Consider the following 27,105-nt stretch of genomic DNA (forward strand, 5'->3'; position numbering starts at 1 on the left):
CTTGACCAAGAAGCTGGACTCTTTACAAAGCGAGAACTCCACCAGACTGCAAAGCATAAGGGCATGTCAAAGCAATGTTTGTTTAACTACAAAGGAATTAACGAGGGGATGCTTTCCTCCAGATGTGGTAGACTGGAAAACTCTCAAGTTGATGATCAAACAGGAATCTGTTATGAGGCGTTACATTTTCAACCATTCAATTATCTGATTTGTAAACCCATCCTCATTTATATCCTTGCTACTTAATGATACACTCACTGCCCCCCTAATAAAGTCAAGACACAGTCACAAAATATCAAGCTGTTGTCATTACCCCCAAGTCTCCCAGACACTCAAAGCTCCCTTTAGAGTTTAAATTTAAGGTACTTTAAATCTTCAATTCTGGGCCACATTTCAAGCACTCAACAGCCACATGGGGTTATTCTAGAATAATGCAGATGTGACATATCTATTTTTAAAAAGGGGGGGTAAGGGTTTGTAGTGGAGGAGGGGAATATTATTCTATTGTTTTTTGCTTTGTTTCTGGTTTTTTGCAAAGTGACAGCATGACAACCTCAGTTTCATCACTGGTAGCAGGGTACTTCAATTCCACTCACCCCCCCCATCAGCCACCCCAGAGAGAACTCATGATTATCCCCAACCTCATGCCCCAGAGCATTCATTCTCTCATGGCCTGGCTTTGATTTGGTTTCTCTCTTTCTTAAGAAAACTACAGGGTGGATTGTCTAGCACCCTACAGAACCAACCAAGGGTCTCATTTTGATCCATAATTCTCATGTCCAATATGTCCCCTTAGTCAAAAGAGGCATTAAGATGCTGGGCACCAATCGTTCACACCTGTAATCCCAACTATTCAGGAAGCTGAGATCTGAGGATCACAATTTAAAGCCAGCCTGGGCAGCCAAGTCCTCATCTCTAATTAACCAGCAAGGAGCCAGAGGTAGAGTTGTGGCTCAAGTGTAGAGTGCCAGCTTTGAGTGAAGAATCCAAGGGGGTTCAAGTGTCAGTAACAGTACAAAGAAAGGGAGGAAGCACCATGTCACTGCCTTCTGTTGAAGAAGCCTAATTTAGCGCTAACATCTAAAACATCTCACATTTACAATAACTAGGGTGATTGTTAACTCCTTTCTCCACTTAGAAAAATGAATGTCAAAATATTAGAGTAACAGTTCAGGAAAATGTTCACAGGGTGAAAATATTGTAATGTTCATATAATTTCAGAAGTGCGGGAGATTTTCAATTACAGACCAGCCAATTTTGAGACATCATTATGCTCTAGGGGAAAAAAACAGGAGGGGGATAAAACTGAATCATTACTTCATTTCTCTCTTTGTTTGCAAATCCCCTTAGGAGAAACCCACTAACTCAGACTAGAATTTCTTAAATTTCTTTTGTGCCACTACTAGGGCTTAACTGAGGACCTGACTGGGCACTGTCCCCGGTGAGCACATCAGCAAGGTTCTGGGGAGAGCCAGAAACTGTGGAAAGTCAGGAAGTAGGAAAGGTGGAAAGTAGGAAAGGTGAGTCAGAGCCCAGCCACAGAGGTGAGGTGAGGCCAGCAACCAATCAGAGCAGAGGCATCAACCACCACTGAGGAAATCCACCAATCCTTCGGAGATCTCCACAGCTATCTGCCCACTGTAGCCACTGAAAAAGCCAACAAACACAAAACACTCTGTTTACCAAAGAAAACTAAGCAAATGCACAAGCAGCTCTAATTTGATCTGATGAAGATGTTCAAAACTATGTCCTTCCTCGGGCAGAGACAGTCATGATAATCAATGTACACATGTGAAAGCAGAAGTGGAAAGTTTGAGGAGCTGGGTGGGGTTGGGAGAGACTGGGGAAAATGACAAGAGTGTCACAGGCCAGGAAGAATCATGCTCATAATCTGACTTGTTGAATTAAAACCCCTTTGTGATACTACTTAAAATTTTAAAAATTAAAATTAAAAAACTTACAAGAAACAAACCTACACCCTTGGAATGAAGGATGTGGCTAACTCTAAGACCATCTCCTGAGGCTTAAATGCCTTTACTGTCTTCCCCAGCCTCTCCCCCAAATCCTCTAGTGACCCACTAAAGACAGGCACTGCTTGGCAGGGTTGGCAAGTCTGAGCAGGCAGTTACAGGGCAAGGAAGTTGATAGGAACATTCTGTAGCAAAAGTTACAGCAGGCTGACCCAAATAACTATACAAGACAGAGGGAAATGTGTCACACACACACACACACACACACACACACACACACACACACACACACACACACACACACATTTAGGCCAGCACTAGTGGCTCACACCTGTAGTCCTAGTTAATCAGGAGGCTGAGATCTGGGAATTATAGTTTGAAGCTAGCTGGGGCAGATAAGTCCAAGAGACTATTATCTCCAATTAACCAGCAAGATGCCAGAAGAAGAAGTATGGTTCAAGTAGTAGAGCACCAACCTTGAGCAAAAAAAAAAAAAAAAGCCAAGCAGGAGCACAAGGCCTCAGTACCAGCACATTCCTGTCTCACACAATTAGCCTGAAGATCACAGACCCTGACTCACAATTTCCTGGTGTTCTTTCTTACTCTGTGAGTACAGAACTTAAAGACAAATAAATACCTTCAAATAGCAGTGAGAAGTAAATGAAGAAACACACATCAAGCCTTACAACAGTACCTGGCACATGGTAAGAGCTCAGTCTAGGCTGCTACATATATTAAATTTCCCTACACCATTGCATAAATTAGTACTCCTCAAAGAAAACACATTCTGGCCTAAACCCTTGCTGGGTAAGCAGTTCTGAAGGAGAGAACCACATATTAACTGAACCAAAACATCTAAGAAAACACAGCAGACTCTGGGAGTTAGGCTCATTCCTTAGCTTCTTGTCTCCCCTCCTCTCCCTTCCTTTTCTCTTCCCTCCCCTCCTCCTCTCTGCTCTCAGGTATTCAGCAGGACACTGCACAGCACAGGCTCTGACTCTGTGAACAGTCCTTGGGTTAGGAATAGGACACCTTATCTAGATGTGCAAGTCCCTGGGTGCCATTCCCAGCACTGGAAGAAAAAAGAAAAAGTTTTTTATTGAGTAAGATAAAAGTGAGCTTCCAGCCAGGCACTGCTGGCTCGTGTTTGCATTACTAGGTCCAAAGGAGGCTGAAATCTGAGGATCACAGTCAAAGTCCCTGAGACTCTTAGCTCCAATTAACCAGCAAAAAACAGAAGTGGAACTGCGGCTCAAGTGGTAGAGTGCCATCCTTGAGGAACAGCTAAGGGACAAGGCCCTGAACAGGCACCAAAAAAAAAGAAAAAGAAAAAAAATCACTGGCAACTTTGTTTCATAGAGAAAACGCCCATAACTGTAGCTGTCTTTTTCCTGGTGATAGTCATTTTCCCCCCTTTTAAGCCTATCTTTTATAAAATAACTGAGTTGTTTTATTCATAAGTGAAATAAAGTAAGAAAGCAGAATCTCATTCTACTGCCTTGGTGAATACAGGGGGGAAATAGAAGAAGGAAAACTCTACATTAATGGAGACACATTCAGTCAGCAAACCTCCAAACCAATCTGTCACCCTTCTCAGCAAAAAGACAGCACCACTTCAAACCACAAAAAGACAGCACTACATCCATCACTCTTGGCCTTTCCTATGGTTAAGACGCAATCCCAAAAGAACTCATGACCTAATGCAATGCCCTGTCATCTACAGAGAAAAATACCACTATTGCCTGAATAAGATCTACACAGTGGGAATTTTTAAAAGACAAAATAATGGAGCAGAACAATAGGAGCCTAGAGAAGGATTCTGATAGTGTTGGGAAGACTGAGTGTGAGTAGAGACTGCTGACTGAGCCTGAGGTCATGCACAAGGAAAAGGCGTCCACTGAAAACCAACTCCACAGGGGCCCAAGGAAGAGAAAAGGGTCCATCCCAGTACCCACAAGAAAGGCTACCTGTAGGCAACCCTCATATGCTGTCAGCCACAACAAAGAAGGTGTTTCAAAGGTGGGCTGGGAAGGTGGCTTAGTGGTAGAGCGCTTGCCTTGCATGCATGAAGCCCTGGGTTCAATTCCTCAGCACCACATAAGCAAAAAGAAAAAAGCCAGAAGTGGCGCTGTGGCTCAAATGGTAGAGCGCTAGCCTTGAGCTGAAGAGCTGAGGGACAGTGCCCAGGCCCAGAGTTCAGGCCCCACGACTGGACCCAAAAAAAAAATTAACCATGGGGCTCAGAAGGTGGCTCAGTGGTAGAGTGCTTGCCTTGCATGCATGAGGCCCTGGGTTCAATTCCTTCGCACCACATAAGCAGAAAAATGCTGGAAGTGGCACTACGGCTCAAGTGGTAGAGCGCTAGCCTTGAGTTAAAGAGCTGAGAGACAGCGTCCAGGCCCAAAGTTCAGGCCCACGATCGACAAAAAAAAAAAAAAAAAAGCTAACCAAAGTCGAACACCCCTGCAACCAGTTACTCAAAACATTTTTTTAAAAAAAAATCCTGCCAGGTACCAATGACCCATAACCCTAACTACTCAGGAGGCTGAAATCTAGGATCACCTTCAAAGCCAGTCTGGGAAGATAAATCCAAGAGACTCTTACCTGTGATTAACCAGCAAAAACCAGAAATGAAGGTGTGGCTCAAGTGACAGAGTATCAGCCTTGAGCAAAAAAGCTCAGAAATGATGCCCAGTCCCTGAGTACCAGCTATAATACCACAACCAAAAAAAAAAAAAAGTTCTTTTCTGAACGACATAGCTTAATACCCCTTTGTCATGGGCAATATATCCTTCGAAAACATAAAACTCTAGTTAATGGTCTTCAAACCCCATAGTTACTCAATAACCACAGAAGTAACTGAAAGCAGTCCGGATGCACCAAGTTCCTCACTTAATCTGAGCCTCGTGACCAAGCTTGACTCAAAGGCTCAACTCCCACAAGCCCCAAGTTTCCCAGAGGAAAATAACCCTTATTTCCTCTAGCCTGAAAGGACAGGAAATTGTCATAAATTTCTGCAAACCTGTCAGAGCAGGCTGCAAGAGGGACTTCCCTGCTTATTACCTGGGGCAGGTAGTATCTTCCTGAGTCTGGTTTCTCTTCTGGAAAATAAGGTTCCCTGTGGTTTGAGAAAAGGAATGGAAGGCCATGTGTGAAATCCTAAGGAAGCTCTAAGACCCAGACCAACAACACCTAGTCAGTGTAGGTGAGCAGCATCACCCTGCATGACCTGACCCCCAGGTCCCACCTCCAACCCAAATGGACACCAACTCTTCATGATTGCCCTAGTGACCACAGAATCATGGGGAATCCAGATTGGAGAAGAAGTGAGGAAATCCCTACGCATTGTGGGTACACAGAGGTTATTAGAGGAGCATGTAAGAGCCAAAGGAAGCTTCGGCCTACATTGCCAAATCAGCTGGATTGCTGGTGGCCTAAAATCGTCACAGATACTGAAGTTGACAAAGAAACGCTACTAGCCATAGACAACATTTTTCTACCCCTGAAGCACCAGAACAAGGCTTCCAAATGTTAATTCCCGTAACTCTAGACTAACATGTTCCTCTGCTCACTGGTTGGGTGAGAACAAAAAAAAAAAAGAGAACAGAAAGGAAAGGGAGAGATAGAAGAGAGAAGGAAAGGGAGGAGAGGGAAGGGGGGAGGAAGGAAAAGGGAAAGAAGATGGGATGAGAGAGAAGGGAAGAAGAGGTTAGGGAAGAGAAGAGGAAAGGGAAAAGGAAGGAAAAAGAGGGGAGAGAGAAGAGGTGACAAGGGGGAGAACTTGGCACAGACATCTAGTAGGAAGCCAGTGTTTTAATATGAGCATAAGTGGCCTGTTCAGTCGCTGCGATGTGCATTCTGACTTCTGGACAAACATTTCTTGTGACCATCGGGAGGTAGTCCAAACTTTGTATCTCTTCAAAAGTCCGTGACAGACCTATCAGTGCCACTTTGCAAACACACGGGCACAGGGCACATCTCACCCCCACCCGGTGCTCCCGGGAGTTTTATACTGTATCTGCAGCAAACACAAAGGACTTCCAAAGAAATGTACCCAGAGTCATGGCGCAACACCATAGAGTGTGTGTGTGTGTGTGTGTGTGTGTGTGTGTGTGTGTGTGTGTGTGTGTGTGTGTGTAATCTTATTACTTTGTTCACATACCAGGAATGGGATATTCTAGAAGTGTAACTAAAAAGAGCCATCTCTGGACCAGAATGAAGTCTAATTATGGCTGTTTATGTTCAGAAATGGCACATGGAAATCCACCAGAAAGGTTAAGGCCATTCCTGGCAGAGGCTGAGGTGTCCATGAGACTGCAACCAATGTGGCATCACACAATACACAGACAAGTGTGAAAGCTAGATCATTAATGACCGATGAGGTTACTGGAAGGACCAACAGGACCACGTTCTTCAGCCAGCAAGCAGACCACCTATTTTGTGCCAGGGATGGTGAATGAAATCAAAGCCTTCAACAACTCTGTCAAAAATAGAACTCTACAGGCCGAGCGCAGGTGGCTCATGCCTGTAATCCTAGGTACTCAAGAGGCTGAGATCTGAGGATTACTGTTTGAAACCATCCCTGGCAGGAAAACCCATGAGACTCTTATCTCCACTAAACTACCAAAAAAAAAAATTTAAAAAGCCCAAAGTGGAGCTGTGGCTCCACTAACCTTGAAGAAAAGAAGCTCAGGAATAGTGCCTACGCCACACACACACACACACACACGCACCGAGTTCAGAAGCGATTCCATGCAAAATACCATTGACAACAGGAGCCATGTGAACCCTCACGGATTTACATTGGTTCATCTTCCTCTAGAGCACAGAGAAACCCCAATAAGCCAGGGCTGTGCACTTCCTACAAATATTTCTCAACAGAATTCAAAGAAATGAAAGTTATCTGTAAAGTTGCACTTGGGATTACAGAGCTATCTCATCCTTTCAGAGGGCAACTTGAAGCTGAAAAAAACTGAAAACATGTCTAACCAGACATCTCTGTAACTCCTTCACAAGGAATCTCATAGATCGAGGAAAGGGACAAACTGTGGATTAAAAGACTAAACCATAAAATTATAAATAAAAATATATAGTAGATGATAACAGGCCTGTCCAGTTGGGCTGCTATATCAAAATGCCTGAGACTAGGTGACACAGAAAACTGAAATGTACTCTTTGCAGTTCTAGAGCAAGAAGTCCAAGATTCCTCAGTGTAAGAACCATGAATGCCCCCTCTCTACATTCTCGCAGCAGGAAGGAAAACAGGCTCCTCTGGCCTCTTTATAAGGACAGGCATTCATCGTAGGGCACTCCATCCTCTTGCCCTAAAGGACCACCTCTCAGTCTCATCACCTGAGAGTAGATTTGCACCTATGAATTCTCAGACGACACAAACCTTCACATCTACCAGATCCTACCTTATAAAATAAACAAAAACAAAAACCAGGCACTGGTGGCTCACTCTTATAATCCTAGCTACTGAGGTGGCAGAAAAGTCCATGAGACTCCATCACCAAAATAACCAGCAAAAAGACAGATCGGAGGCATGGTTCAAGTGACAGAGCACCTGGAAGCAAGCTCAAGGTGCTAAGGTCAAATGCAGGTGTACACGTACACACACACACACACACACACACACACACACACACACTTACACACAATCAAGAATCAAGTTAAAATAAGCCTGCAAGAGAGGGCAAGGAGGAAGGGAATGGGGTCAGACCAAGTACTTCATGGTCATGCTGGCAGGGACAGGCTTCAGGACATTTCCTCCACTCATGTATAAGAGACCACGAAGAAGGAAGTAAAACTTCACAGACTTAACCTCAGCACAAACACAATGCTCTCCTGTGACTTTCCTCTGTGGCCCCAAACAGGCATATCTTCTGCAAAATAACTTTGATTGTTTTGGTAAATGTTCTCCAGTAACTAGGTTCATACATCAGGCATTAATCAATTAATTAATGGAACAAAAAGGTGAATATTAGAAGAAGAAAAAAAGCTTCACAGATTTCTTCCAGCCTTGTCCCAAGTTCGTTAAGATTGAGTAACTTGTACAAATCTAACCATTTCCTGTCCACTGAACAGAGTAATTAACGGACGGGGTAGTTTCTAAGATGATTTCATGGATGAAATCAGCCTGGCTGTGAAGCTAGCTCATTTGAAGAGACACAGAGACACAGAGACAATGAGAGAAACAAGAGACAGACCAGAAAATGTAGGACATCACTATTTTCTGAAGTAGTCATTCTTTTTTATATAGTCATCTCCTCACAAACTGTAAGTGACAAACTAAAAGGAAATTTGCTTCACAATATATTTCCTAAAAGTCTTTCTTAAAAAAAATCAATATACAAGACAAGCAATGGTGGTTTACATGTATAATTCTAGCTATTCAAGTGGCTAAGACCTAAGAATCATGGTTCAAACCCAGCCAGGACAATATTAGAGATTCTTATCTCCTAATAAGCAATAAAAAGCTGAACGTGGAGGTGTGGCTCAAGTGACAGAACACCAGCCTTGAGCAAAAAAAAAAAAAAAAAAAGCCAAGTGAGAGTTCAGGCCCCCATACCAGCTCAAAAAAAGAAGAGTAATGTACAAACTAGGTCATTTTGTAAGAACACAATGTTAGAAACTTACAAGCATTTGCACACACGAGACTCTACAGGAGAGGATTGTTATCAAGGAAGGAGGAAAGGAAAGGAGAAAAGTTATTTGCTCCCAGTACCCTCATAGCCCTACAACAAATCCAAGCTTCCTAAGTAAGACAGCTCAGGTTTGTTATGTGCAAACACAATAATCCTGAACACCAGCAGCCTATCTTCACCTATTTTCAGGCATCTGTTATTCCTTGTAGTGGTAAAAAGTTCATGTACTTCCAAAAGCATAGCCCATTTCTTTTTATTAAAATTTCATCTTTATAATTAAAACTGAAGTTGAGGTTAGCATTGTGTCTAAACAAAACACCAGAAAATATCTGTCCACTGAGTGACAACTGCTACTGCTATACTACCAGGACAAGGATACAATCAAGGATTTTCTCTCAGCTCCATATACCAAATCTTAATCCTACTGCCCAGGGGAGACCCTACCAAAGTGCTAGGACATAGAACTTTCTCCTGGTTCAAACACATGGCATCTCAGTGTCAAAACAATACCTCTTAGCTGGTTCCCGTGGCTCATGCCAGGAGTCTGAGATCTGAGGATCACAGTTTAAAGCCAGCCCAAGCAGGAGTCTGAGAGACTATTTCCAACTAACCACACAAAATGTGGCTCAAGTGGTAGAGTCAGAGGCTTGAGCACAAATGCTCAAAGATAGTGCCCAGGCCCTGAGTTCAAGCCTCAGGACCAATGCATACACACACACACACACACACACACACACACACACACACACACACACACACACACACACACACACACACACACACACACACACACACACACACACACACACACACACACACACACACGCGCGCCAAGTAGTACCAGTGGCTCATCCCTGAATTCTAGTTACTCAGGTAGCTGAGACCTGAACATCACAGTTCAAAACAGCAAAAATGTCCATAAGGCTATAATTAACTAGCGGAAGCCAGACTGAATGTGCAGCTCCATTGGTAGAGGGCCAGTTGACCAAGCAAACAGAGCAAGAGACCCTGAGTTCAAATCCACATACTGACAAAAAGAAAAGCCCGTGTTTTGCTTCGTTATTAAGTCACAGATTCAATGGAAGCATTCACTGTTTGCTAGACACTACATACATGTGGAGCACGAGGCCAGCAGCTGTGTGCTGAGGATTTCAGTGGGAAACTGAGGGATAAACACAGACAGGAATTAGAAGACACCTTTTGCAGTTAGACCATTCCTGACTGAACTGAAGGTGCCCTAGACTTCAGAGACTGACTCATTAACTCCTAGGCTCCTACAACCTCCCATCTCTTCTACAGCGGGAATGTGAAGTGTGAAATTACCACCCTTGGGGACTTTCTCTCACACCCGTGGAGACCTGGAATGTACAGAAGAAAACCTGGCTGTGGGGGTCAACCCATAATGAGCCTTCCACTGGCCCCCACCCCACCCCACCTAAAACCACACCAGTCATCCCCACCCCAGAACAAAGGGACCCACATCTAAGAGGCAAATCCATCATGTTAAATCAAAATCCACCATCTTTCATTACCTGTACTGACTCAGAGGTTAACAAAAAGATTGAGTCATGAGAAACCTGAAAGAGAGGGGACATTCTCCTCATGATGGAAATGATTCTAGAAAAAGCAAAACAGATTTAATAAACACAAGTCAAGTAAGGCTTTCAAAGCCTGTCACCAGTAACATGACCTCCTAATGAAGCCTTCATTTTTGCAAAATCCAAATCACTGTTCCCTAAAGGTAAAGGTTAAAAGACGCCTAAATGCTTTGAAGCATTTCACAATGAAGGTTCTCACTGACCAAACAATTCAAAAGCAAAGGAATAAGTGATACAGGGCCTCTATTTGTCTAAAAGCCTTAATTCACTTGGCCACGAACAAACATCCTTCTACACAATCATCCGGTCAGCATCCTGGAAAAAAAAATACCATTATGCTAAAAGGTTAAGCAAGTTTATATAGGTTAACAGGTAAAACGTCCGCAATAATTACTTTTCCATGGCAAGGCCAATTGTGCTATTAACTTAGAAAAATAAACAATAATGCCTAACTTGTATTCGTGTCCTGGTTTCTTGCCACATTTTAAAAAGACCAAATCTATCTGAAATAAAGAAATCAGATAGTATGCAGGAGTCCAGCTACTTTTAAACCCCAATTCTCAGTGTGGGAGTGTAGCTTAAGTAGCAGAGGCAAGGCCCAGAGTTTAATTGCACTGCCTACACACACACACACACACACACATACACACACACACACACACACACACCTATGACATCAACTTTAAGAAGCAACTTTTTTACAATCTCACTCCTAAGCGAGGCACATAAAAGTCTAGCAGAAGAAATCACACTGAGATGAAAAAACACATCGTTACCCATGAAAATGTGCATGAGCATGTTTCCCTGTCTTTTCTCTGTAACAATTATGCCAACTTTTGCTGGGTACCAGTACTCAGAAAGCTAAGATATGAGGACCAGAGTTCAAAGCCAGTCTGGGCAAGAAAATCTATAAGACTCTTATCTCCAAATTAGCCAGAAAAAAAAAATGCCAGAAGTGAAGCTGTGGGTCAAGTGGTAGAGAGCCAGCTTTGAGTGAAAAAACTAAGGGACAGTGCCCAAGGCCTGAGTTCAAGCCACATTCTCAGTAAAATAACAATAATACCAATTTATTCTTCTTCTTTATAGAAACCACAAAGTAACTGACTTCCCTAATGACTATATAAAGTAACACAAATGTTACTTTGGACAAAAGCAAGTGAATCTGAAAGAAAGGTGCAGCAAAGCCTTCCTTCTAGTAGAGGGGTGTGTGAAAGACTGATTTCTTTGCAACCATGTGGTTAAAAGTCCAGAACTGGAGCCAGGTGCCAGCGGCTCACACTTGTAATCCTAGCTACTCAGGAGGCTGAAATCTGAAGATAGTGGTTCAAAGCCAGCTCAGGCAGAAAAATCCATGACTCTTTATCTCCAATTAGCCACCAAAAATCCAGAAGTGGAGCAGTAGCTCAAGTGGTAGTGCACTATCCTTGATCACAAAAGATCAGAAACAAAGCCAAGGCTCTGAGTTCAAGCCCCAAGACTGGTGTGTGTGTGCGTGTGTGCGTGCATGAGCGCATATGCACACACGCGCACACACACACATACACACACACTCACACACACACACACAAAGTCCAGAACTGGGCCAGGTCTGACATCAACACAGTACAGCTGTCTACACCACAGAACACATCTGACCATTCATGACTACAGTTTGGGCTAGATGTCCTGATAACTGATATTAAGAATCTCAAGTTTTTAAGAATGATACTGTTCTTATTCCAACCCAATTATCAACCTCTATACCACACTGTGTGATTTTTTTTTTTTTTTTTGGTCCCTGCAAGTGAGAAAATTAAATTTGCTTCATTCTCAGCCAGACTCCACTCAAACAAATCTAATGGGTGTAGACAGTATTTCCTGTCTACTGTAGGAAAATAATGGGATTGCCATTATTAACATGGCCCAGGGCTTGCTCTGAGGTGGAGCTCTGATGAAAACCTTTCATTTTCATCCGTTAGCCTGCATTCACTGAGACAGGCTTTCAAAAAAAATGGATTTTATGTAGATGTTATTATTTCCCCCAGTATTGAGGTCTAACAGACAAGCTCCTATCTCTATTATCTGTCTCTTTCTACTGTGTGTTAAAAAAAAAAATCTGGCAATCTGGGTGCCAGAGGCTTACATCTATAATCCTAGCTACTCAGAAAGCTGAAGTCTGGAAGGTCATGGTTCTAGGCAGAAGAGCCCCGAAGACTTCACCTCCAATTAACAAGCAAAATGACATAATAAATGTATGGCTCAAGTGGTAGAATGCCAATCATGAGCTAAACAAGTCAAGTGAGAGCTTGAGGTCTGAGTTCAAATCCTAATAACACACATACACATACATGCACATGTGCACGTGCGCACATGCGCACGCGCGCACGCGCACGCATACACACACACACACACACACACACACACACACACACACACAGAAGTAATTGCTCTTAAGAATGAATTTAATCCAGCAAGAAGAGAGAGTGAGAGAGTTGAGATTGATTGAAATGTACTATAAACATGTAAAAATACAACAGTGAACTCTCTCGGTGAATAACTAGTGTAAGCTTTAAAAATAAAAACAGGGGGATGGGAGGTGGGAGGTGGGAGATGGGAAAGGATGGAAAGGGGAAACAAAGGAGGAGGTAACAATGCTTGATAAGAAATGTACTCATTACCTTGGCCATGTAATTGTAACCCCTCTGTACAGTATTTTCACAATAAAAATAAATAAATAAATAAAACAGCTGGGTGCTCGTGGCTCACACCTGTAATCCACGATACTTAGGAAGCTGAGATATGAGGGTCATAGTTGGAAGCCAGCCGTGGAAACAAAGTGGTAAGACTCTTATTTCCAATTAGCCAGTAAAAAGCCAGAAGTGGAGATAGGGCTCAAGTGGTAGAGGGCTAGGCTTGGGTAAAAAAAGCCAAGGAAGAACATGAAGACCTAAGCTGAGGTCCCAATACTGGCACATACAGAAAAGAAAAAAAAAAGTTTAATCTTCAGGCCATCCTGAATTGGGCTTGTATACCAACTGCAGGGCCCACGGATGAGGAAAGGGCTTCTCCTGGAGGGAAGTGGGGTGGGGCAGCAGCCTGGGTTCCCCCTGGGGCAACAGCCTCACTTGTCCAGGTCCACACCATAGGCCTCTGTCCTGGTCTCACCTCCAGTGAACTCACTTTCTAAAGATGGAGCAGAAAGCTAAGTGACTGGTAACAAAGGAAGCATTTAGGACTGCCAGCTCCCCAGCTTTAACCTGGAAAGGCCTAGGTTTCCTCAGAATGCCCAGGGCCCTTCTAATTAACAGCACCAGTGAGACTCCCTCCAGCCAGTCCTGGGCTTGGCCTACCCACACCTGTGGCTGCTGTGCTGCAACCCAGACTACCATTCGCTGCCAACCTCACAGAAAGGATTCCTATTCAAAATAGGGTTTGCTGTGCCAGGTGCAAATTCCAGGAACAGCATCTTAATCAACTCAAAGCAATTTAAATAAAAGAGGGTCCAGATGAAGAAATCTGCATTGCCACTGAGTGAAGGGCCTCTCTTCCACGGAGTTGGGTGTGTTTGTGTGTGTGTGTGTGTGTGTGTGTGTGTGTGTGTGTGTGTGTGTGTGTGTGAGAGAGAGAGAGAGAGAGAGAGAGAGAGAACTGGGGCTTGAACTCAAAGCCTGGGCTATCTCTTAGCTGTATCTGCTCAAGGCTGGTACTCTACCAACTGAGCCACAGATCTACTTCTGGCTTCTGGGTAGTTAACTGGAGACAAGTCTATCAGACTTTGCTGCCTGGGCTGGCTTCAAACCATGACCCTCAGATCTTAGTCTACTGAGTAGCTAGGATTAAAGGTGTGAGCCACCAGCACCTGGCTCATGGAGTTGTTAAAAGTCTCTAAATTGAAAGAAAACTTCACTCCATTTTTCCAGTCACTAGACTGTTTCCTGTACATTCATTTCTATAAAGTGTGCTTTTGTTCTTTGGTTTCTCTCATTCAAAGCTAACATTACCAGGACAGAAAAGGATCCAGAAAAATCTCCCTCTTGAGAATGTCCAGAATATTAGCATTGTAGCAAAAGAATATATTTTAAGTATCTGAGTAATAGCCAGCAAGGCATTTTACTAGAAAATAGTATTAATAGTCAACTACCTGGGAACACAAACACACATGGTACCAGCCTGGCCAAACAGGTAAGATAATGTCAGCTACTAGTGGCAGCATTAAGTTGATAAGCAAAGTGCTACAAATGGTCTAGGTGACAAAGACAGGTGTTTTTTGTTTTTGTTTTTAACATTTTCAGCCATATCTTCTATTCTTGGATTCCCAGTATGTACAAGCTTTTGCCATGAACAGAGAAAAAAAATCTATACAAAACAAAGTATCAGGGAGGTGCCAATGGCTCATGCCTGTAATCCTAGCTATTCAGGTGGCTGCGATCTGAGGATCATGGTTCTAAGCCAGCCAGGGCAGGAAAGTCCACAAGACTCTTAGCTCCAATTAGCCAGCAAAAATCCAAAAGTAGAGCTGTGGCTCAAGTGGTAGAGCATCAGCCTTGAGCAAAAAAGCTAAGGCACAGTGCCCAGGCTCTGAGTTGAAACAAAATACAAACAAAACCACTGTGATCAGTTCTTCCCTAGATCCTGAGATCCTCTGATCTCAGGACCTACCTCTTCTTTCCAGGCATCAGATTAAAAGAGAGAGAGAGAAAAAAAAAACTTAAAAGAGCTGGATTGGCAAAAGGGCAAACTCCCCAAGCCTGAGTTGTCCAAGCTTGTATCATCATAGCATTCACCCAAAGGTCTGGATAAAATAAAGATCCCTAGATCCCATTGTAGATGTAAAGAATAGTAGCCCCACACAACGCCCACCCCGTACACAGGCTGGTAGCGTCCCAGGAGATTCTTCCCTTATCAGAAAGGCTTTAACTCCATCTGCAAAGGCTGAGGTCACACTAACCAAATTCTTTCCCAGCCTGCTGTCTGACTCCTTCTATAACTTAGTCTGAGACCAAAACCAGGCTGGACAGCAGCACCCAGTATCAGCTCCCAGCTGGGCCCCAACAGCTTCAGGGCACATGCGGGTAAGGGGGGGCCTTAGTACCTCCCTTTTAGAATTTCACTAGAGAAAGATTATTTAAAACTTCCCCAAATCTCTGAAAAGTTACCTTAAAAAATTATCTTAATGTATAATTCTCAAATCAACCCTGTAAACAAGTAAAGCATACACAATTAAGAATGGTATTTTGGACAACAGAATTAGGAGGTACTTGCTCAAATTTTCAACATCAACTTTCAAACAGTCATGACAAAGTAAACATACCCTTGGGAGAACTTTTATTTCTTTCAGATAGCAGTACATGAAAAGCTAGCTTTACACAGAAGGTGACTCATGCCTTTGTTTTAATTTGTTTAGTTAAGTATTTATTCCCTCCCATGAGAAAAAAACAAAACAAAACAAAACAAGAAAGCTATGGGAACAACAAAAGGTCTGTAACACAGTCCATGTTTCAAAGATTACCTCAGTAGAAGAAACCATAATTGCACACTGGAGTGGTCCTCAGCTGAAATTCAACCTGGGAATCCAGTCAGCAACTAAACATGAAAACCTAGAAGCTGGGCTAGGGTATAACTTAGTGGTAGAGTACTTTCAAGCATGCATGAGGCCCTGGGTTCAACCCAAGTATGTGTGACACACACACACACACACACACACACACACACACACACTCAATGACACATACATCTTGCCTGAAATCCTAGCTACTCAGGAGGCTGAGATTCTGAGGCTCACAGCTCTAAGCCAGTCCAGGCAGGAAAATACATGAGATTCTTATCTCCAATGACCACCAAAAAGCTAGAATGGAGCTGTGGCTCAAGCAGTAGAGTGCTACCACATGGAAAAGAAATGAAAAAGGGATAATGCCCAGACCCTGAGCTCAAATCCCAATATTGCCCAAGTCCTCTCCGCCCACATACACACCAAAATAACTAGGAAGAACAATCACATTACAAGTCAATCAAGAGAGACAAGGAATAGCAGGGTGCCGAAGACTCACACCTGTAAACCTAGCAACTCAGGAGGCTGAGATCTGAGGATCATGGCTCAAAGCCAGTCCAGGCAGGAAAGGCTGTAAAACTCTTTATCTCCAATTAGCCACAGAAAACTGGAAGTGGCACTGTTGTTCAAAGTGGTAGAGTACTTAGTATCACATGGTTATTCTTTTAATGAAGTCTACAGTTCTTGGGGGAAAAAAAAGTGGTAGAGTGCTAGCCTTGAGCAGAAAAGCTCAGGCACAGTGCTCAGACCCTGAATTCAAGCCCCACGACCAACAAAAACAAAAACAAAAGAAGAGATAAGGAAACAAACAACGTTGACAAGGGCAAGAACTCCAAAAGGTACAGATAAAAGCCTACAAGAAATTTAAGAAAATGATAAATTATCTAAAAGCAATGATGGAGGATATGCCAAGAAGAATGGAACATGATTTTCTTTTTAGGAGGCCAAAGTTAAGCAAGAGCACTATGGAAACAATGCTGTATTCTTTACTGCCACAGTTTGCCTTGATAGGAAACCATGACTCTGAGGACCTTTCCACAGCAAGGACAATACCTTCTACCAGGAAAATGAGCACACCACAGGGGAAATGCTATTGAGTGGACTTCTGTCAAGCTATTTGCATGTATGTGTGTATATGTGCTAGTGTTTAGAGATTCTATGCATAGAGCATACAGATATATACACAATTATAGAGAAAATATAGGCCAGGCCGTGGTGGTTCAAGCCTATAATCCTAGCTACTCAGGAGGTTGAGATCTGAGGATTGAAATTCAAAACCAGCCCAGGCAGAAAAGTCCCATGAGACTGTTTTGTTTTCTGTTTTTTTGTTTTTTTCTTTCGTCAGTCATGTGGCAGGGCTGAGTACTTTCTCGTAGCTCTTTTGCTCAAGGCTAATGCTCTATCACTTTGAGCCACAGCACCCCTTAACAGCTATCTGGTGGTGAACTGGAGGTAAGACTCTCATGGGCTTTCCTGTCCGGGCTGGCTTTGAACTTTGACCTCAGATCTCAGCCTCCAGAGTAGCTAGGATTACAGGTGTGAACTACTACAGCCTGGCCTGAGATTCTTATCTCCAATAAACTATTCAGAAAAGGCCAAAAGTGGTGCTGTGCCTCAAATGGTACAGTGCTAGCTTTGAACACAAAGAGATTCAGGGACAGCACCCAGGCCCTGAGTTCAAGCTCCAGGACTACTTCCCCCTATCTCAAAAAAAAATATGGCTCCATGAGTGGAGTACCTGTCTAGCAAACAGAGACTCTGAGTTCAAATCTCATACTGCCCTCCCCACAAAGAGGGAGGGAAGAAGGGAAAAAGGGAAAAAGGGAGAAGGAGAAGAATAGGTGGAAAGCGAAGGGGGGAGGGGGAAAGAAGGAGAAGAAGAAAAAGGATGGAAGAATGGGCGGAAAAAGAGAAGGGGAGAAGGGAAGGAGGGAAGGAAGGAAGGAAGGAAGGAAGGAAGGAAGGAAGGAAGGAAGGAAGGAAGGAAGGAAGGAAGGAAGGAAGGGAGGAAGGAAGGGGAAGAAAAAGGATGGAAGGATGGGAGGAAAAAGAGAAGGGAAGGAGGAAAGGAAGGAAGGAAGGAAAGAGGGAAGGAAGGAAGGAAGGAAGGGAGGGAGGGAGGGAGGGAAGGAGGGAAGGAAGGAGAGGGAAGGGAGGGAAGGAGGGAAGGAAGGAGAGGGAAGGAGAGGGAAGGAAGAAAGGAAGGAAGGGAAAAGGGAAGGAAGAAAATCTCATGTTTAAATAACTGAGCATAAAATAAAAAACATACTAAAATTTATTTTTTAAATGCTACTATTAAGATCAGACAATATCTGGAACAAGCTGCCCAGGAAGGCCTTGCTCAAGGCAAGGTAGAACAGGGTGAGTGATGGGCTTGCCCACACACTGACAGCTGCTGTGGGAAGCAGAGGTGGAGATAGGCAGCGAAAAGCAATCACGCTGTCCCGCCACCTTTACCACTTACCCGTATCATTATGCCACAAACACTTCCAGACTATAGAAGAAATAGCAAAGAAAACGTCAACAGAAAAACTCCCAAGCAAAGAGACATAAATGTGTTCTAATGGTGTCAAGGAGCAAGGTGCTGTCTTGTGGCGATTTGTTATGCACACAAATAAGATCATTCTTAGCACCACTGAGTGTGTGTCCTGAGTTCAAATCCAACCGAGCGCATGATGGCACCAGGGAAATACATCTATTTAACAACACTCACAAACAGCACCTACTTCCCATGGCCTCCTGTATCTAGAGGAAAACCTAGCAACAAAACCAGCCCACAGTGCGTTTTTACACTGTTCTGTTTTATTTGTGGTACTGGGTTTGAACTCAAGGCCTTCTGCTTGCTAGCAGATACTGTACCACTACAGACATATGCCTGGCCTTTTTTTTCTTTTCTTTTCTTTTTTACTTTAGTTATTTTTCAGGTAGAATCTTGAATTATTTTGCCCAGGACAACCTGGACCATGATCCTCCTCTTTGTGTCATCCTATAGCTAGGATCAGAGCTGAGCCCTACCACACACAGCTTTTTATTAGTTAAGATGAGGGTATCACTAAATGTTCTGCCAGAACTGGCCTCAAACTGCAAACCTCCTGATTTCTACCTCCCAAATATCTGGAATTAATTACTGGTATGAACCACTATGCTTGGCTTACAGGCTTTTAAGTATCACAATTTTCCCTAAGTGTTTAAATTGGTTTGTTCACTTAATTGAGTAAATACTTCTGAAGTTCTGATATTTAGATAAAACCATTTCTATGGAACAGGAAGCCAAGATCTGTCCTAGCTTTGCCTGGTTAATTGCAAGTTCCTAATTACTTTCATGCAAAACAATGAAGTTATTTTAAATAGAGAGGTCTTTCACAGGCTGTAGAGACCTAAGTATCTTATGAATAAATTTAATCATTTTATTTCCTGCCACTTTAGAATGTTCAGTTGCTTCTTAAACATGCTACATTTTCTTGAGTGTAGAGATGGGAGAGAGAAAAGGGGAGAGAATGAAGAAAGGGGTGACACTGGCCAAGAAGCATTGACTCACAACCTGACTTATGAAACTATAACCCCTTTGTACTACTTAATAATTTATTTTTAAAAATGCATGCTACATTTGCTGGCACCAGTGGCTCACTCCTGCAATCCTAACTACTTGGGAGACTGAGATCTGAGGATCACAGTTCAAAGCCAGCCCAGGCAGGAAAATCCATAAGACTTATCTCCAGTGTACCACCAAAATGCTCTAAATAGAGGTGTAATTCAAGTGATACAATTTCAGCCTTGAACAAAAAAGCTAAAGGACAGTGCCAAGCCCTGAGATCAAGCACCAGTACCAGCACACAACAACAAAAAGCTACATTTTTCTAAATATAAGGACCACTTTCTAGACAATCATTTTCAACAGAAAGCATTTAGTAACTGTGAGTTAATAGATCAGGGAAAGTTATTAAGTAAATTTTTCTGAATCATTACCACTCCCCCAAAGCCAAAACACAGATGCATCTATACATTCAAACCTAATTTGGAAGCTTAAATTCTAATCCAAATTAAGTTTTAAACAGCCTGAAGGTGCTCTGATGTTCCTCTTTCTCAAAGCTTCTCAGGGAGCTTGCTGGTGGACACTCAGCTACACAACATTCCAAAAATATGAGCAAAATACCACTGCCTGTGAACAGAAATATGCCTTCCCTCTGCCAGAACACCAGTCAGAACACAGTAGAATATTCCATTAAGAGACCCTGGTCTAGAGCTACCCGCCTCCTAGTAGGAAAAGTGGAAAAATAAAAACTTGAGTAGAATCACTTAACCCAGGAGGTATTTTAAACACCGATACATCCTTGAACCTCAACTAATGCCACATCTGGTTCAACAGCATCACACACACACACACACACACACACACACACACACACCAATTATCTGTGACTAACAGCAGGCTAGGGAACCATTTGGTATATGACAGAGAAGACACATAAGCTTCCCAGAACAAGACATGCCTGCTCTGTTTGTACTTTAAGTTCATATAGCCCATTCCACTGTTAGAAATATCCAGATGGGGGCTGGGAAGTTGGCTCAGTGGTAGAGCGCTTGCCTTGCATGCCTGAGGCCCTGGGTTCGATTCCTCAGCACCACATAAACAAAAAGAAAAAAGCCGGAAGTGGCGCTGTGGCTCAAGTGATAGAGCGCTAGCCTTGAGCTGAAGAGCTGAGGGACAGCACTCAAGGCCCAGAGTTTAGGCCCCACAACCGGACCCAGAAAAAAAAAAAAGAAAAGAAATATCCAGATGGCCCTCAGCAGAAAAAAGTTGTCCTCTCCTGCCAGAGAGCACCAAATTCCATCCAAAACTTAAAGAACACTATCATATCTCAACTAGATGCCAAAACTGATCCATTTTTAAGTTGTGAAGTATCTCCCATTTGCAGTGGCTAATGGCTGAGTCTACCCAACTAGACTGTCACTTGGGTTTTAGTGTGTGTGTGTGTGTGTGTGTGTTTGTGTGTATCTCCAATTTGCAGTGGCTAATGGCTGAGTCTACCCAACTAGACTGTCACTTGGGTTTGTGTGTGTGTGTGTGTGTGTGTGTGTGTGTGTGTACCAGTACTTGGGTTTGAACTCAAGGCCTCATTCTCTCAGTCTCACTCAAGGCTGGTGTTCTACCACTTAAACCACACCTCCACCTCTGGCTTCCTCCTGGTTAATTGGAGCCAAATTTTATAGACTTTTCTGCCTGGCTGGCTTCAAACCTTGATCCTCAGATCTCAGGCTCAAGAACTGCTGAAGTTTGCCTCTGCTGAAGGTTGCCGCCATTCACTCAATTCACTGACTCTTTAGTCCCTGTGACAAGCATTTGGAGAGGTATGGATGCAATTACATTCATATTCAATTAGAAACCTAGGCTCTGCCAAGTCCAAAGGTTATCAGGACACACAGCTTAAAAGCAAACTTTCTCTTCCATGGATGAGATTTTCAAAATTCAAACTAATGCTTGATATTTTAATTTTACATCTGGATTAATAAGACAATTTAAATTCTTCAGATTAAATTTGCAAGTACATAAGGAAAAATGAATAGTGCCCAAGGGTGGTCCACAATCCCTGTCAGTCATTCAACATCTTTAAGATGATAGTAAAATAGCCAGCACAGCAGCTGGCACATGCCTGTAGTCACAGCACTCCTGAGGTGGAGGCAGGAGGATCAGAAGCTCAAGGCTAGTTTTGGTTAGTGAGTTCAAGGCCATCCTGAGATATGTAACAATACTGTTTTAAAAAAAGAAGATACTGTTAAACTCTCATTCCTATTAAGCATCTCATGTCCCACAAATAGAGCCATACACATGGGTTAAATCTTGTTTCCTATATTTGGCACTCTCCTAGGACAAGAAACTTCTATTTATAAGTGGTTCTTATCCTAGCTCTTTGAAAATAGTGCAGTGCCCCCAATGGTCAGAAATGGGTACCAACAAGATGTTCTGTTCTGTGTGTGTGTGTGTGTGTGTCTGTGTGTGTGTGTGTCTGTGTGTGTGTGTGTGTCTGTGTGTGTGTCTGTGTGTGTCTGTGTGTGTCTGTGTGTGTCTGTGTGTGTCTGTGTGTCTGGGCACTATCCCTTTTTTGTTGAAGGCTGCACCTTTCATTACTTGAGCCATATCTCCACTTCCAGGTTTTGGTGGTTAATTGGATATGAATCTTACAGACCTTCCTGCCTTGTCTGGCTTTGAACTGTGATCCTTGGATCTCAGCCTGAGTAGCTAGGCTTGCTTTACAGGTGTGAGCCACCAGGGCCCAGCTTCGAACAGTCCTTACAGTCTCTTAACTGGAGTTGAGTTTACAATTTCAAGAGCTTCAAGCAATGCAACTCACATTCACAAAATGAACAGTCAATTTAAAGCTGACTCCCTGACATAAGTCATTCAGGACCAGATAATGTTCTCTTGGGTATGGAAGATGTAGCTCTCTTCATGCTAGAAATGGAAGTTGCCTCTTCTAAATTCCCAATTAAAAAATGATCATTGTTTCATGTTTTTTTCGAAAGATACCTCCCCCTCCACTGGCTCAAAAAGATTGTTATGAAATGGTAACTCCTCCATACAATACCTTAACAACAATACTATATTTTTGAAAAAGGTATTGTGCTAGCTGCATATTTATGGACAAAATCCAATTGAGATGAATGAATGCTTACTAAATATGAGGTAGAATTCCCATTATGTCATACAAAGGCAGAAAGTTTCAAAGTTCCTTTTACCAAATGAAACTCTCAAAGTACAAAAGATTTAAATTAAATCTACTAATCAGAAGACTTTCTTTTTTACCATGTACTCTTTGAATCCTACACTAGTCTTCTTAATTCATGGATAAAAGTAGTGCTTAATATTTTCATTTTATATTTCAATAGTAAAACAATTTAAATTCTCCTGATTAATCTTGCGACTATAAAAGGAAAAGTGAATGATGGTTGGCCTGACACTTAGAAAATCTTTTAAGAACTGCCTCATGAAAAGAGCTATAATAATAATAATATTGTGCCTATTGTAGCCACTTTATTGTGAGAGAAAAGTGGTGGTGTACCTAACTCAACCTTTAAATGCTTTTGAAGAGCTGAATCTAAAACATTCTTATGAGATAGGTACTTGTGGCTCACATCTATAATCCTAGCCAGTCAGGAGGCTGAAATCTGAGGATCATGGTTCAAAGCCACCCCAGAGTTTGTGAGACTCTTAGCTTCAATTAACTACCAAAAAGCCAGAAGTTGAGCTGTAGCTCAAGTGGTAGAGCTCTAATTTCAGTAAATAAGCTCAGAGACAATGCTCAGGTGCTGAATTCAAGCCCCAGTAACAAGCAAGCAAGCAAGCATCTTATATCTATGTAGAAGAAAAACAAAGAAGGCTAATCAAGAGATTCCAAAAGCACTATGACCCAATTTAACATGAGCAGAGCTAGGAGTCAGAAAATGGTTGTGCTGTCCAACATGGCACTCCCTAGCCATAATTGGCCATTTTAAGTTTAAAATCATTAAAAGCAAACTAAATGTAAACAGCAAGTAGGTCCTCAGTGACTACCAGTGTGGAGGCTGTGGTACTGTACAAGACAAATAACCATTTCTACCAAGACAGACATTTCACTTCACACACCACAGAGTTGCCTGTGGCTACAAAGTTACTTAGATCCCGTGAACCATGATGCTCATTTGTAAAGGTTCATCTAATGCTACTTAAGCCAAACGGTTGTTCAAATGTTAATGGAACAATGTGTAAGAGGCACAAGAAATGGACACATTCTGCACCTAAGAAAGAATAGCCATTAATGCAATCCTGTGGAGTGATCTTCAACTAGCCCCTCCCTCTCCCTGGACTTCATTTTCCTACCGGCAAAAGTTTGGGAAGTTCTCGTTACTTCTAAGCATCCTCTTCAAATAATGAGAAAAGTTTGGTAAGTTCTTTCTTGTTACTTCTAAAGATCTTCAGACTTTTCCGTGAGGGAGCCACAAACTTAGCTACGGAGTAAACAACTTCCTGGGTTCCCCCAGCTCCTTCCTAGCAGATCCCAAAGATTCTTCCAGAAACCCCAGCGACTGGCTCTCCAATACAGCCTGGCTCTCCAGTGTGCTATTTATAAAGTCTGTCTTCAAAGATTACCGGAATCTCTTTCTGCAACTGCATAGACTGTCATTAGAGGCGACAACCCCCTATTTCAGGAGATCTCGCCTTTAGAACGTCTCTCTTAAATGAACACAGGAATTCTGTTTTTTCCTCTCAAGAGCATTTTAAGCCAAAAGGCTTTAAAGGCACACACGTGAGTTAAAAAAACGATTTAATAATGACAGCATTTCTGGGTTTTGTTCTGTTTACTAGCCCGGCTTCATTCTTAGGCGGCTGGTGGGTTCCCCCTCCGGGGTCTAAACAAAGTGAGAATTGTGCCCCCATGGGCGAGGTCCCCTTCCAGAGCCAGAAACTTGTCCAGAGACTTTACCTTCCTGCTGCTGCCAAGAAGCCAGGAAATTTACTGCTTCCAGAGTCAGCCTCCTATGAGAGGGAACCAAGCCTCCCCACCCCACTCCGCCAAAAAAAAGGGGGGGGGCACAATATCAGGGTACCCAAGCTATAGGCAATGCTTCCACTTGAGGCTGGTCCTGGAGGAACTCAGGAAATAGAAATCAGAACAGATCCGTGCAATTGTACTCAAGGCCTAAAACCTTAAAAAAAAAAAAAAAAAAGCGGGGGGGGGGGGAGAAAGAAAAAGAAAAAGAAGAAGAAGAAGAAAAAGGGAAAAAAGCAGAGAGAGGGGGGAAACGTGATTCCAGAACGGATTCCTTTTCTTCCGGGTCTGTCTGCTCCCTCTCAATGCCCACTCCACAGCGACCCCGCTCCCCGCGCCCCACCTCTGGCCACACTGAAAGAAAAGTGGTATTAGTCCCTTCTCCCCTAGCTCTCCCTAGCAAGGCCCGGAAACTGGAAAAAATTCAAATCAAATTAGTTGCACATTAAAAAATAAACAGACAAGCAATCAAGAGTGCCCACCCAACAAAAGACCTCACTCGTTCCAAAATAGGATTAAGCCTGGGGGGGGGGGGGGGGAGAGACCAACCAGGACAGGCAGATCCACGGATGCCTTTTTTTTATTTTTTTCCCCCAGCGTCGGCCCCACCGCAGCCAAAATTCTACAGTTTAAAAAAAAAGGGGTGAGGGGGGTTGGGCTGAAGAGCAAAGAAAATAAAAAGTTGAAACTTAAGGAAGTCTGCCATGGGCCCCGTCTGGACAAAATGCCAGACGCTTCCCTCCGTCTGGGACGCCAGGGCGCGAGCGGAGATTCGAAAACCTCCCGGGGGCCGCCGCACACTCCCGCAAGCCGCCGCCGCCCGCACCGGGAGGGGCTCCCGGGGACCAGGGAAAAGCGGCGGGGTTCGGTCCCGGGCCCCGCCGGGAGTGACAAGCCTTCCCCTCGACCGCCGGCCCGCGCCGCCCCGGCCCTCCCCGCCGCCCCGGGGCGCGCATTCCGCCCCGCCCCGCCCCGCCGCACCCCACCCCGGCCCGGGCGCCCCTCGGCGACCGACTGACCCGAGTTCCGCCGACCCCGCGCACGCACCGAGTCGCCCGCTGCTTCCCGCCGCGCCCCGCGCCCCCGCCCGCACTCCCAGCCGCCAGGCTCGCCAGGTCCGGCCGCGGCCGCCGGTTCCCGCCCCCTGCCCGGGGGGAGCCCGGGGGGCCGGGGAGGAGGAGGAGGACGTGGCGCGCAGAGGTGGCCGGCCGCGAGGCGGGGAGTGTCCCGGGGAGCCCGGCGGGGCGGGGGGCGGGCAGGGGACTCTCCCGCCCGCGTCCCGAGGGAGGGCGCCCGGACTCCGCACACGCAGCCCGGACAGAGCACCCGCACAAACCCCGCACACACATCCCGGACCCCCGCACTCAGCCCGGCCCCCTCACCCCGCACACACACCCCGGACCCCCGCACTCAGCCCGGCCCCCTCACCCCGCACACACACCCCGGACCCCCGCACTCAGCCCGGCCCCCTCACCCCGCACACACACCCCGGACCCCCGCACTCAGCCCGGCCCCCTCACCCCGCACACACTACACACACGCGTGCGCGCGCACACACACACAACGACCCAGCACTCCGCAGACACATCCTGGACCCCGCACACACCCCGCACATACACGCTGGACCCCTCCCCTGCACACGCGCACACACACCCAGGACCTGGACCCGCACACACCTCGCACCCTGTACCCCGCACACATTCCCTGGACCCCGGACCCCGCACACACACACACACACACACACCGGGCCACGCACCCTGCACGCGCACACATACCCAGCGCCTCGGACCCCGCGCGCGCGCGCACACACACACACACACGCCGCCCCCCGCAGCCCGCACACACCCCGGCCCCCGCCGCCAGCGGCCCCCGCCCGCCGCCATGTGGAAAGGCCCCGCGGAAAGTGACACGTCGAAGATTCCGCGGCCCCCGCCCCCACCGGGCAGGGCGCGCGCTCCGCGCCCGGGGCCCGCGGGAGGAGGGGGCTCGCCGCCCACGTTTCTTTTCTCCTTCACAGCGACCCACCCTCTTCGTTCCCGGTCCCAGACCTCGCGAGCTGGGGAGGGGGCGGGAGCCCCCCCTCCGGCCCGGGCTGCCCGGGCTCTCCGGGACTCCGGCGCCAAGTTTTCCCCGGGAAGCCGGCAGCGCGCCCGGGACGAGAGCGCACGGGGCCGGACTCGGCGTCCGCCCGTCCCGGCTTCCAGCGCGGGTCCCCGGCCCCGGCCCCGCTCCCCGGCCTCCATCCCGGTGCTCGCCGCCGCTGCGCGCCCAGCTTCGCCTTACCTTCCCCGGGGCTGCAACGGGGGCTCCAGGCGCCCACACACCGGGTCGCCCCGCGCCTTCCCAGCCAGAGGAGCCCTGCCGCCCCCGCCGCCGCTCCCGCCGCCGCCGCCGCCGCTCTCCGCCTCCGCCTCCGCCTCCTCCGCCGCCGCTGCCGCCGCCGCCGCCAAATAACTACCAGGAGGGTTCGGCGGGGGATTCCGCCATGTCAATGATGTCGGGACCACATGGGGATTCGGGCCCCGCCCCCGGCCGTAATCCGCCGAGTAGGCCCGCAGCCACAATGGCCCGGCTGGCCGGAGCCCCGGGGCCTCGCGGGGCGAGGGGGGCACAGCCAGGCCTAAGCTGATTCTTTCTGGTCCCGCAAGAGCAAAGAACTCCGAAGCGTAGGGACACTACCGGCTCCTGAACCGCAAGGGCGGACCTTTGGCGCCCATAAATGTAGTATTAACTGGGTAATAATCAAAACTGACTTCCTTTCTTCCTCCCTCCCCCCCCTTCCCCATTTATACATATATTTCTCTGTTCGTTGTTGCTGGTTCTCACCGCAGTCTTCTG

General features: G+C 45.4%; 1 protein-coding gene across 2 annotated transcripts in view; it reads right to left on the reverse strand.

Moving 5' to 3' along the window:
- The window catches only part of Fndc3b (fibronectin type III domain containing 3B), a 279,369-nt gene extending 252,736 nt beyond the window's left edge, over nt 1-26,633 (reverse strand). Inside the window, exon 1 of one of the 2 annotated variants that reach the window (XM_042678836.1) lies at nt 26,551-26,633. The gene's annotated coding sequence lies outside the window, so the exon portion shown is untranslated. Of the gene's footprint in view, nt 1-25,286; nt 25,337-26,550 lie in introns of those variants that run through there. The other variant, XM_042678837.1, reaches the window with a different exon arrangement.
- Between the last annotated feature and the right edge of the window lie 472 nt (nt 26,634-27,105).

This window comes from Dipodomys spectabilis, unplaced genomic scaffold, assembly GCF_019054845.1.
Source record: "Dipodomys spectabilis isolate Male_0828 unplaced genomic scaffold, ASM1905484v1 ptg000050l, whole genome shotgun sequence".
Taxonomy (NCBI): domain Eukaryota; kingdom Metazoa; phylum Chordata; class Mammalia; order Rodentia; family Heteromyidae; genus Dipodomys; species Dipodomys spectabilis.